This window comes from Crotalus tigris, unplaced genomic scaffold, assembly GCF_016545835.1.
Source record: "Crotalus tigris isolate CLP2741 ecotype Arizona unplaced genomic scaffold, ASM1654583v1 scf7180000017658.5313226, whole genome shotgun sequence".
NCBI lineage: Eukaryota > Metazoa > Chordata > Lepidosauria > Squamata > Viperidae > Crotalus > Crotalus tigris.
In genome coordinates this window covers 4,708,644-4,722,299 of record NW_024096545.1, presented here as the reverse complement: position 1 = coordinate 4,722,299, position 13,656 = coordinate 4,708,644, and positions in this window count along the sequence as shown.

Genomic DNA, 13,656 nt, shown 5'->3' with positions numbered 1-13,656 from the left:
AGTAAGTGCCGCCTAAGCAAAGAAGCTGAAGAAACAGTGGACCACTTGGTAAGCTGTTGCAAGAAGATTACACAGACTGATTACAAGCAGCGGCATGACAAAGTAGCAACAATGGTGCATTGGAAGATCTGCAAAAAATATAATTTGCCTGTAAGCAAAAACTGGTGGGATCATAAAATAGAGAAAGTCATAGAAAATGATAAAATTAAACTGCTCTGAGACTTCAGAATTCAAACAGACAAGCACCTGCAACATAACACCCCAGACTTAACAATTGTCGATAAGAAAGACAAAAAAGTATGGATAGTGGACGTGGCAGTGCCTGGTGATAGCAGAATAGAAGAGAAAGAACTGGAGAAGATAACAAAATACAAAGACCTACAAATAGAAATAGAAAGACTGTGGCAAAATCAAGCAAGGGTAGTACCAATAGTCATAGGCTCCTTGGGTGCAATCCCAAAACAACTGGAGCACCACTTGAACACCATTGGCATTGACAAATTCGCTATTAGTCAATTGCAAAAGGTGGCCTTACTAGGAATTGCTTCCATCCTGTGACGATATCTGTAATACCATCAAACATCCACATCTGCCTATGCCAGGTCCTGGGTAAGGACTCGATAGGTAGACAAAATGCCAAATCCAATCTGAACATCTGGCTGACTGTGCGATGATCCATAATAATAATAATAAAGTTGAAGAGAACTTGTCATCTAGTCCAACCCCCTGCTTAGGCAGGAAATCCTATAGCATTTCAGACAAATGGCTGTCCAGTCTCTTCTTAAAACTTCCAGTGTTGGAGCATTCACAGCTTCTGGAGGCAGGTTGTTCCACTGGTTAATTGTTCTTACTGTCAGAAAGTTTCTCCTTAGTTCTAGGCTGTTTCTCTCCTTGATTAGTTTCCATCCATTGCTTCTTGTCCTGCCTTCAGGTGCTTTGGAGAATAGCTTGAATTCCTCTTCTTTCTGGTAGCCCCTGAGATATTGGAACACTGCTATCACCTCCCCCCTCATCCTTCTCTGCATTAAACTAGACATACTCAATTCCAGCAACCGTTCCTTATATGTTTTAGCCTCCAGTCCCCTAATTATCTTTGTTGCTCTTCTCTGTACTATTTCTAGGGTCTCAACATCTTTTTGACACCATGGTGACCAAAACTGGATACAATATTCCAAGTGTGGCCTTACCAAGGCATTGTAAAATGCTATTAACACCTCACATGATCTTGATTCTATCCCTCTGTTATTGCAGCCTAGCACTGTGTTGGCTCTTTTGGCAGCTGCAGCACACTGCTGGCTCATATTTAAGTGATTGTCCACTAGGATTCCAAGATCCTTCTCACAGTTGAGCAAGGTACCACCTATACTATACCTGTGCAGTTGGTTTTTCTTGCCTAAATGTGGAATGTTACTTTTTTCATCACTGAATTTCATTTTGTTAGATAACCCTTTCCTAGGGTTGCAGAGCAGCTGGAGTATTCAACTGCTTGTAGAAATCACCAGCAGATTACAAGCATTCCTGTGAGACTGGGGAAGCACCTTCAGGAGCCGGGATGGTATTTTTCTATGTGCGATGAAAACCAATGAGCTCAGCCACCCTGCAAAGCATTGTGGAAGAAAAGAATCTCATTTTTAATAATTATAGGGCAGATGGATTTTTTGCTTTCTTCCAGGGACCCTCCATACTATATTATAGAGAAGGTTTTAAGAACAGCAAAACCATAATCAGAGCTAAAAATGGGTTCCCCCTTCCAATATATGATAACATTCAGTAACATTCCATGTGGAGAAGTTCTCACAAAATGCTATGCTTCCTACACTGCAGTTCAACTATATATAACTTGGTTATTTAAATCAGGGCTTTTCAACCAGTAGTACGGGTACCACCTGTGGTACATTGGCACCTGGCAGGTGGTACGCGACCATCCTAGAAAAGTGGTAGCAAGTGAAGGGGAATGAGCACTGCACAAGCCTAAGCGAGAGACGGCTGTCAGTGCTCTGTGGAAGTACCAGGATCAGCGACAGGTTCCAGCTGGAAAGCAACACTGATCCTGGCACTTCTGCTGAACCCAGAAGAAGCATCGATCAGCTGGAATGTTGCAGCATCTCCACGGTCTTGTGATTTACATTCAGATGCTTGGCAACTGATTCATATTTATGATGGTCACAGTGTCCTACGGTCATGTGGAGTGACCAAAACCTGCTGCAACCACCCAGCAGACGGGGGGAATAAAAACCAAACACCCTCCCACCCCACCCCCCACTGCCAATCCTCAACAGAAATGCTCACAACAATGAAAACCTCAGACAGGAGGAAGAGCGCCCCCAGGCAGGCAGGCAGGTGTCTTGCTCAGCTGTGGCTTGGGGGGCACTTTTTTCAGTGCCATTGTAACTTTGAACAGTCACTAAGCAAACTGTTGTAAGTCGAGGACTACCGTACTTTATCACTTTTTTCCTTTTTTTTTTTTTTTTTGGTCATCAAGTTTTTGACACCTTGCTAGGCGACTGGTGGTACTCAGATGTTGCCATATCCTAAAAGTGGTACAATGGGAGAAAAGGTTGAAAAGCCCTGACTTAAGCTATTGTCTCAGTTTTATTATGCATACATTTACATGCCTGAACTGTTTTTTTGTTTTTTGTTTTAGTTAAGAGCTGTGCAATTACTGAAAATTAACTGAATGGCAGATTGAGGAAAAGAGCAATAAATCTCTTGCCTTGTCATACATCACCCCACCTGAGTGATTGAGGTTTCTGGTTGGGTTGGAAATAAGTGTAATCAGAGTTTCCTGTCCATAACAAGCCACACAACACTGCTTGATTATTATCAACTGGGGCTGTTTGTGAATATAGAGCACCTACATGAAGCTGGAACCTCAGAATTGCTCTGCATACAACTTCTAACATCTAAATTTTTAATAGCATTCCAAACATGTTCACTGGTTCACTGACAGTTCAAAGTTATCCCTGCCAAGACTGTGATGTAAATAGATTCTGCTCTTACATGATCAATTTGCCTTCTGTCCCCATATCCCCTGATTTCTCTGGCTTATAGCAACTGAATTCCACTCAAGCCTCATATGTGAACAAATATAAAAGAACTTTTAAATCCCAATTTCCTTTTAAACTTATTTACAAGTTTTACCATTAAACATTAGGCAAGCACTTTGCAATCTTCCCTTAATTCCCCATCTTTAATTATATAATTGAACAACATCCCTTCCCTTCCCCCCCAATACAAAACTAATTTTTTCCAGGAAACATTAAACATTACCATCTTAATGAAGTTCTTAATGAAACGGTCCACTTTGAATGCAAATGAGTAGTGGTGGAGTCACCATTTGCTTATTGCGCTCTAACGCAGAAGGACAAATGCCCTTTCTTTCATCAGTCATTAAGAACTGCATCTTCTTTAAAATCTAGCATTTTTGTTAGTGACAACAACAGAGGAAATAAATTTAGAAACAAGTGCAAATAACCTCTGACCAGTAGCATTCAAAATAAATAATGATGTCCCTAAAAGAAATTGGATCTTTCCATAAAATTCACCCATTTAACAGGGTTTCTCAGCTCTGAAGTTTAATTATTCTTTTTCCCTGAAGACAGAACTGAAAACATAGACCAATAGGAAAGTCCTAATAAGATCATATTCACCCAGCTAGGTCCGTGGGGAAACAGAAAGAAACATAAATCACTTCCCCCATTCATACACTGTGGATGATTTGTGCAAGAGAAGATTCTTGAAGGCTTTAGTTGTCTCAAATTCAGGGTTGGTGAGGAGCTGGTGATGGTCTTAAGAGATAACTGTGTCCGTATCTGTGTATCTACTGCAGGAGTGATGAAATATGAATGCCTGTACCTTAAGTTTAGCAACAGGTTCAACTTAGGGATTCGGCCCACGGAGGATCTTTTTGCAAGCTCTTGGACCTTCCCCACATTTCTTGTGTTGGGGCCCTTTAACCAATATATCTTGCAAGCATGTTCTGAGAGTTCATGTCCTCCATGACAACTATGATTCTCCCAAGTGATATCTGGCTCAGGTCATAGTGATTAACATACTTTATACCTTATTTCAACTTTTGAAAGGATCATTTGTGACCTAGATATAGAGGATATTAGACTAAATCTTTTAGCATGATATTTTCAGCCACAGTTCTGGAATGAGAAATATTTAATGGTAAAATCAGAAACAGGTATGCTTACAGTACCTTTGTTAGGATTAATCCATTTGCAAAGATTTGTCACTACATCCTCAGTGTGAGCAATAAAGACATTGGTATTGTGGGAAGTCCCCCCCCCCAGAAGGAAATATTAAAGAGGCAGAAAAGCATGCCCAGTTTTTCTTAATAGCCCAAGTTCCCTCCCCCAAGCAGAAACCAGCTCTGTAGAAACGCAGATGTAAATAATCCAGCAAGGTTGGAGGCCCCCAGCTAGAAGCTTAGGAAACAAAGATACCTAAAATCTACATACCCCATCCAAACTCTAAGACAGGACATAATAGGATTAACCCACAGATGCCAAAGGGTACCCTCAGACTCAGGTCAAAGTTCATGCCACAGGAACAACTCCAAACAAAAGGCTCAAGAAGGTATAAAAACCCACTCCCTACATGTGCTCTCTCACTCTTTTCTTCCAGAGCCATCTTTCTGTCTGGCTTTCCTCTTCAATAAACTGCAACCTTCTTTCTAAAGTAGCTGCCATGTTGTTTATTCCTGGCTTGGACTGGGCCATAATGAAAACTTTTCCTTCAACAGTATCAACCTATTTTGTATTTCATTTAACAGTTTTTCCCTCTTTGAAAAGTCAGTGATGGGATTCAAATAATTTATCAACTGATACTCTGCAGGGGGGAGGCAGAGGGGGAGGTGGGGGCCTGCTACCACAAGGCAGGTGGGGGAGGGGGAGCTGTCCCATCCACCCCGCAACTGTTTACTGAAGCCAGGCCTACCACGCCCCAACATCCATCGCGTTTCGCCTGTTCGGTAGTGACTTCTACCCTTTCTCCTTCTTCCCCCTCCTTTGAACAGCCCTTTGCTCCCGTTGCTGCTTTTTCTGTCCCAGAGTTTTGTCCAGAGCCTGTGCAGAGGGTCTTTGGAAATGAAGCGATCAGGTGGGGTGGGAATCATTGCCTTCACTTTTGGACTGGTTCCAAAATGGGCTGGAAGGAGCGAGCCAAGGACTCCAATCTGGCTTTGTAACAAGCAAGGGGATTGGAGGCACGTGAATCGATGCTAGTCTGGCATCTCAAAAAAAAAAAATGGGTTCCTTGGATTTTCACTGCCATATTGTTTAACTTTCTATGTTTAAAGTTTACTTGATGCAGAACATTCCCACTCTGACCTATTGTAGATGTTATTGTGATCACTTTGTCCCAGCAAATAATACCAATGAGACAGAAATCCACTCTTTTTATATTAAAAGTTGACAGAATCTATCTTTGTATATTAAATCAATATGTAAACTGAAACTCAGGCAGTTTTCAAAATTAGCACTTTTCTAAATTTTGCAATAAATGTGTGCATGAATGGGGACAATGGGAAAGAGCACAGCGAAATGCATCTGATAGTGAAGGAATACAGACATTGTTCATATTAAGCTAAATGTTTGGGAAAATGCATCTCATTGGCAAAATTGCATAAAATTTCTCTATAAAGACAGAGGCATACATACATTATGAGCATGGATGTCAAGATGCAGATAAAAAGGGGTGGAGTTTGCATTGTGATGTTGAGATATACATTTTAGCATTTCAATCAGAATAGAGCTGGAAGGGACCTTGGAGGTCTTCTAGTCCAGGCCCCTGCTCAAGCAGGAAACACTATCCAATTTTAGACAAGTGGTCCTCTGGTCTCTTCTTGAAAATCTCCAGTGGTGGAGCAAACTGTTCCACTGGTTAATTGTCCTCACTGTTAAAAAGTTTCTCCTTGATTACAGATTGCTTCTCTCCTTGATTAATTTCCATCCATTGTTTCTTGTCTTGCCTTCTGGTGCTTTGTAAAATAAGTTGACCCCCTCCTCTTTGTGGCAGCCCCTCAAATACTGGAATACTGCTATCATGTCACCCCCAATCCCTCTTTTCTCTGGACTAGCCATTCTCAGTTCCTGCAACTGTTCTTCATATGTTTCAGTCTCCAGGCCTTTAATCATTCTTTAATCCAGGCCTTTAATCATAAAAATATTTAAATATGAGAATTTGCTGTCCCTTGCTCTCTTACAGACATCCATGATTATGAGAAATACCTGAAAATGAATCAATTTATCATGTGAATCTTTAAAAAAAAAAAAAAGACAAAGGCACCCCAACTGTAGAAGTGTCTAGAAGTGTGAAGCTTCATCCATCATTAAAATCTACACAGTTCTCAACAAATACTGGAGAGAAACAGGAGGACAAAGGAAACATTTTCACTTTACCTCCTGAGAGTATCTTTGTCACTCCCCTATAAACCAGTATTATAGAATATAATTTTAAATGATGGAAAGCTAATTGCAATGACCAATGCAAATCCAAACTGTGTGGTAGTCAGGGATGGTAGTTAACTCCACAACTATAAGTTTTTATCTCCAAACATTATGTGACAGCCACAACTCCCGTTGCCTATAAAAAAATATGACTTTATCAATAATATATCCACACAGAATGTATATGCATCTTTAAATTCTCATTTACATGTATGGAGAAATCTCACTGAATTGCCCAGTCTTCTTAATATAGATGCAAAGGTGTTTAAATATGAGAATATAACCCCTATGGCTGATATCTTGGCTGCTGCTAAATTGAGGAGCTATCCTTAGGGAATCCTGTCAATCATTCCAAAATATTCTGTGAAGTGAAGGCAGCCTATGTTACTTCGAGTCATATTCCAGGACGTTTTCCCTTACCATTTGTACAAATGATAGCCAGAAACCATTAGAATATAAAAACTAATTAGAATGGAAATCATCCCGCGCCCTTGCCTTAAATTACTTGTCATCCAAATCTAGAGCTTTGTGATGTAGTATCCTTGTAAGCGTGTCTCTGGTACCTCCTTTTGTGCTTAGTCCCCCCAGTTGTATTGTACTAAGCATTCCTAAGGCAAAGACATTCTGCAGAGCAAAAAAATATGCTTTACATTTTGCTTTTGCCTTCTAGTCCTCAGAATGATTGAAACTTTAAAAGGGTTCAGGAAAACTTTTTCATTTTTAATCCAGACATATCCGTATGATTCTCAAGGAGGTCATTGCTGTCTTGCTGTCATTTTAAAAGCAGCTTTCCTTTTGCACTGCAACATCAAAGCCTTTCAAACACAATCCAGATGGATCCTGGAAAATGATCATGCCTTGTATTCTTTGCTCAAATGTTGTTTACATATGATACTTGGAAAATCTAAATGTAATTTACCAAAGACCTTATAGCTTCTCCTGCCTGCTATACAAGTGCTTTCAGCTGAGTCTAACTGCATCATATTGGAACAGCATTTTCTGTGAAATATAGGACACCCCTGACCTTTTGTCTTGCCAAATCCAAGCCCAGTGAGGACTGGATCTGGAACAAAAGGAAGACATGAAACTGAGATCAGCAGTGGTTTCCCTAACCCTTTGGTTCCATATATGTAATATGGAAAGTTTGGACGTGGAAGATATATCTGCTAAGCATGACAGCTCGTAAGTATGTGCTCATACAGCTGAAACTATCTTAAAGATAATATATGTTGCCACAGGTTTGTAACATACAAATCTGCCAACTTGTATCCTGTATGGAACAGGTCATACTGAAAGCTGTTGATTGCTTCAGAAGCATCATTTCTTTTATCCTTCGGTCACTAAGGGCATCAAAAGTAGTGACATCAAGCAAGAGATGCTTGGCTTGTTTATCTCTATCTGTTTTTCTTCTGTTTTATCCATTAACTGCTTCTTCTCTTCTCTTCTCCCCTCTCATACCCCTACCCCTACCCCCATCCTTGGGACTCTCAGCAGTCCCAAGAAGGTTCCACACCCATTTTCTCTCTAGTTCAGGTGATCCTGAAGATACAGATAAACCCCCAAGTGGCTTCAAGGACTCTCAGAGAGCTAACAACCCACCTTTAGAATGCTAATGACCAGGTGATATAGAGAAAGAAAAAGAATACTAAAAATCCAGTAGTGAAAAAGAAAAAATATATATGAAGATATGACTTTCAACCTTCATCATAATGAGTATAAACAATTTTTATAATTGTTCACCTCCCTTAATTTACCAATGTTCTCTTCATTCTGTGTCCTGTCTCTTGCCTATAAACATATCTATCAAATATCATTATTTCAGTTCTGGTATCAGCAAAAGTCCATTAACTGTTTCCAGAAATAACAACATATCTATTTTAAACTTGGTCAAATAAACCAGCTTTATATTCCTTCCTTTTCTTTTTAACAAACTTAATCTTTAGTCCATTCAAATAATGTCATAGAACTTGATTTGTTTTTGCTTCTTTTTTGCCCATTCTCACAAAATTTATCCAAGTTTTAACAAGCCTCTTTGAAAATTTAATATAAAAGAATTAACCAAGTCACATTTCTTTTATTATTTTTAATTTCTTTTTGATACTATTTAAATCGGGCTCCCCCAAAAAGATTAATAGAATTTAGGACTTCCAGTTCTGGTCGTATGAAGAGAGTTGTTTCTCCACCAGCTGTGTTTTCTCTGCTGATAGACCCCCCTACTGGGTCAAAAATTGCCCTGGAGGGGTGAACACTGAGGAGGAGGCTTGCTGGTGACTGCGGGAGGGTGGCAGCTTCTTCCACGGCTCCAGCTAACTCCTTAGAGCCAACGGAGCAAAGATCATCCTGCAAGATGGCCGATTCCTTAGCTGCACCAGCCGAAAGTCACAGGTACATCTAAGAGTGAAAGACCCACCACAGATGATCCGGGGAAGACCTATCCTTCTCCTCTCTACACTCTATTTGATTTTTTGCCTGTAAAAGCTCTGTTGGAATTAATTCCCTGCCTTGAAAGAGAGGTGTTTGTATTCGTGGGAAGAAAGGCACCTGAATAAAAAGACAGAACAAGTAATTTCAATGACTATATTTTATTTCCACTTACTTTGGGGTAAAGAAAAAAAAATTTAGAGCTTTACTATCACTTTATACTGGAAGAATATTTCTTTTTCTACCTTTTCCTTTAAAAGAGAGAGAAAAGAAAAAATGGTGTCTGGGAAAGATTTTGTAACCTACTGAGGACATCTTGTGGCGAAAAGTTAATGTTGCAATTATCTGTTTTTCCTTGGAGATGAGATGGGCTTGACCTTCAAACTATTCTTGAAGAGAAAAGATAAGCTGATCCAACTGTGGGAAATTGTGGGGGTGGATATTGTTTATATATAGCCTCCACTAAAAGATAAAAGGGACTCCCCTTCAATTACTATTAAAATGGAGAAACCTTACTCACAATTAAACTGTAAACTCATAGTGGAAAAAAATCTATGAAGCTACTGAAGAACTATGCGCTAAAATGAAAGAGATTATTATAGAAATAAGAACCAGAAGCCTTACTCCAAATTCTCTGAACTTCTCAACTGATCTCCAGACCTCATCTGACTATGCTGTAAATCAAAATATACTAGGAAAAGAACTAATTGAGATTAAAGAGGAATTTATTTTACCTTACAAGCATTCCATCTATATTCTCGAGGACCAGAAGAACCAAAGATTGAGACTGGAACTTTTGAAGCAACAAGGGTTTAATGACAAAAGAGCCACACACCTATTACAGAGGACGGGGTGTTTTCTATTGACTCAAATGACATTGCAAGTGACAAAGGGAGATCTACTTGCTGAGATAGAAACTTTGTTATGGAAACCAGCCTGGCACAAAAAGAAAGCCAGAATAAGACTGAAAAAAGAAATTTAAAACTATATGTAATGGATTAAAAGGCATTGTAGAAATATGGATTGATTCAAGGTTTAAGATTTAGAGTTAGAAGCGAGAGAAAAATTTGTGATTACTAGAATATATATGTTGAATAGGTTAAGAATGTAATTTTTGGAATAATAGGTTTATTTGTATGAAAACTATTTTGTAATGGAATGAATGAAAATGGAAGAGGTTTTATAGCAATTTGGATTGATTTAATAATTAATTGACTATGTTAAATTAGTAAGATGATGCTTTGTGTAATAATATGGGTGTTAAAAGACATGATAATTATTTGGATGAGATTTGAATCTTATCTAACAGACTGAAATGATTTAAGATTTGGTATTATTTTGTTTTGTTATAGAGATAGACTGATCGATGGATTGTATATGTACAGAGTAGAGTTATATTTTATTTTAATTAGGATAAATATCGAGTAGTAGAAGAAGAAATAAGAGATATTTGTGATAAAATTAAGGATTTAGAAGATTAAGAACTAGAATACATCTGGAAGGGATACCCAAAGTGATAAATATGTTTATCTAAGGTTAAAGTGGATTATGGTAATTGTAAATTAATAAAGTTTAAAAACAGGATTAGGATTTATAGAAATTTAATGTAGAAATGGATTATTCTAAATATATTATATTATTTGAGGAAAATAGAGAGGGAATATTTAATGTATTGTTGGATATTTGACTACCCCAGCACCACAGTGTGTCTCGAACACTTTGTTGTAAGAGTTAAAAAAACAATAAAAATTGTTCTAAAAAAAGATTAATAGAATTTTAAGTTTTGATTGCCAAATCATGAAAAGAAAGCATTCCACTTTATTCTGCAATGGTCATACCCCATCTCTAGTACCAGGTCCTGTTCTGGGCATCACAGTTTAAGAAATATATGGTAAACCTGATACAGGTTCAGAAAAGGGTAATAAACAGGAATGGGAATTAGAAATTAAGATTCCCAAACAGTAATTTAAGGACCTGAATATCTTTAGACTTGAGAGAGAAAACAGAGTGGAGCTCATGATAGCATCCTTTAAATAGCTGAAACAAGAAGATCATTATTCCAGGTTAGGGAATAATGGTTTTAAGATACAAAAAAGGCAAGCTCCAGTTGAACATTGTAGGAGAAAAGCTTCATAACAATAAGTGTTATTTTACAGGGGAAACAATCATTTCAAGAAATGGTGGCTGTCATTCAGGAGCTATGTTGAGGCAGGGACTAGACAGCCATCTGGCTGGGATGCTTTAATTTGAATCCTTCCATTGAACAGGGAATTGGATTTAAATGGCCCCTTCCAGCTTTAAAATTCTATGATTTTATTATTCAAAGAAGGATTAGAGTAGATATGTACTATTTTGTCTTATATTATTTTCTTGCTTTTCCTAACTATTATCTTTTAAAAGATTATGTTTGTTTATTATTTATGAAGCATCAGCTTTCTGCAGGAGTCTGGAGAGAATTTACCATCCTCTAAGATCCTTCTGCTTGGCTTTCGGTCTGTAATGATAAGCCCTTAGATATACTACTTTCCCAAAGCAGCAAGGGATGCACATTTCCAGTCAGCTGCAAAGAATAAAATAAATCCAATTGTTTTTTTTGTTTTGTTTTGTTTTTTGTTTAAGAGCAGTTTCCTTAGCTAGATGAATAAATTGCAGTTTTACTGGTATTCTAGTTCTATTTTGTGACAATAAATCAGATTATCAGATTATCATTTCAGATAAGAAGAAGAAAAGAGATCTGGATGACAAAAATGATACAGTTTTAATAGTAAAAACAAGAGAATTGAAATCTTGAAACAATTGATTGAAATTATAAAATAAAAGGAATGCTTCCTGATACTTTGCTGCCCAATTATTCTGAATGGATCTAATAATACTGTCTTACCTGAAAAAACTTGGGTTGTGAATTAGTGATTTGACCTACTGTGTCTGCTAGCATTTCCTGAATATAGCAAGGAAAATGCTGTTCAGCATGGTTAGAAAGGAATTTTAACTCTCATTCAGTTGATCATACATAAAATGTGAATCTGAATGTGATTCCAGCAATCATAAGGAGGATCAGAGATAACATGACCTATAATCCAAAAGCTGTATGGTTAGATCCAATATCTTAAATGGTCTCTTCCAACTGGAACACACTAATAGCTCAGCTGGACTACAAAAATGTCTCCTACTTTCTCCATACAACATGAACAGAGATATAATATCCTCAAGGAGGCTACAAGGTGTCTACAGTGTGCATTTTTATTCATCTTCACAGTTAGTGATTTATTTACTATTGAACAAGGCTTCAGTGCAATTCCTGTTTCAGTAGGAACTGGATCAGATCCAGGATTAAGAATGTTTTTAAAATTAACCACCTTTTAGTCACTGCAAAGACCATCACTGTCTAATGTGGAATTACAATAGTACTGGCTCATTGGGCTGAGCCCTGCTTCTCAGTTTTGTAAAAGAAAAGATGGTGCCTGCAAGTATAAGCAGGTAACATTTTTTTTCTTGAGATCACATGGTAGCAGATGGTATACTTGCATTCCTGTAAATTCTGGAAATTTATTTGGAAGCACTTCAAATATCTACACACATACAGTCATACACACACCACATAATTCAAATGTCTTCTTTGGGTTAAAAAGTTCCCATTTTTCACGCAATACTTTCTTAGTGTTTCATGGTAATCACTTTTGTCCTTGGCACCATTCCTTTTCAACAAGTGACAAAAAAATTGCTTGCATCTTCTATGCACATCATTCTTTTTGAGTCACTCCAAAGTGATAAGTCCTTAGCTATTTATGAAAGATGGCTGCTATCATTATACTTGACCTCAAAATTTCAGCTCTTTCTTTCTCTCCTGGGAACTCAGGCTCAGCCAGGCTGTTTTAGCAAATGGTCAAGCTACTGTTTAAATTATTGCAGACTTTTTCTTCCAAAGGGCTGTCCATTGAATCCTCGATTTAGTTGAAGCTTAGTTCAGTATTCAGAAAAATAATGATCTTGAATGGCCCAAATCAGAGGCCATTTGTTTATTTTGAACCTGAACAAAGCTGAAGTTTCTGCCTCCAACTAGCTACTGTAACTCTGAAAAACTGAAGGGAATCTTTTTATCAGAAGAATGGAAATTTGCTACTTTCTGAAGTAATAAAAGTGATCCAACTTTAGGAGAGGCACAAAAGTTTTCATTCTAAGTTCCTTTATATGTTGGAATTTTTTCTGTTTTCATTTCTGACTGATTTAGTTGACAGCTGTACACATAGATGCCTTGCTGATGAAATGTGCCCTATTGTTAGAAAACAGACCTATCTACTGAATTATTTATTTCCACTGAAAATTTTTGAGGTAATTGGAAAAATAACAAAACATTCTTGTATATTTGAATGCATATTGGATTCAATAATTAATGCTATTGTGATTTTAGTATCTAACATTAAAATGGTGTTCATCTTGGCCAGATTCACTGTAAAATATTTGCAATAAAATACCTTCTTTAGAATAATGTAAAAGTATGAGGGCAATTTGGAAATAAACCTTCACTTGGTTATCAATGACAGACACTCGCAGATACAGAACTTTTATTATACACATTAGAAAACTACAACATTACATTGCTTTTCAACATAATCACCATTCAAACTGAGGCACTTGTCATAACATCTTATAAGGTTTGAAATTCCTTACTAGTGCCAAATCTGGGCTATGGGGGGGGTTAATCAAAAACATTCCAATGGAACTGCTTCAAAAGTTCTTGGGTGCATCTAGCAGTGTGCAGGCAAGAATTATCGTGAACCAA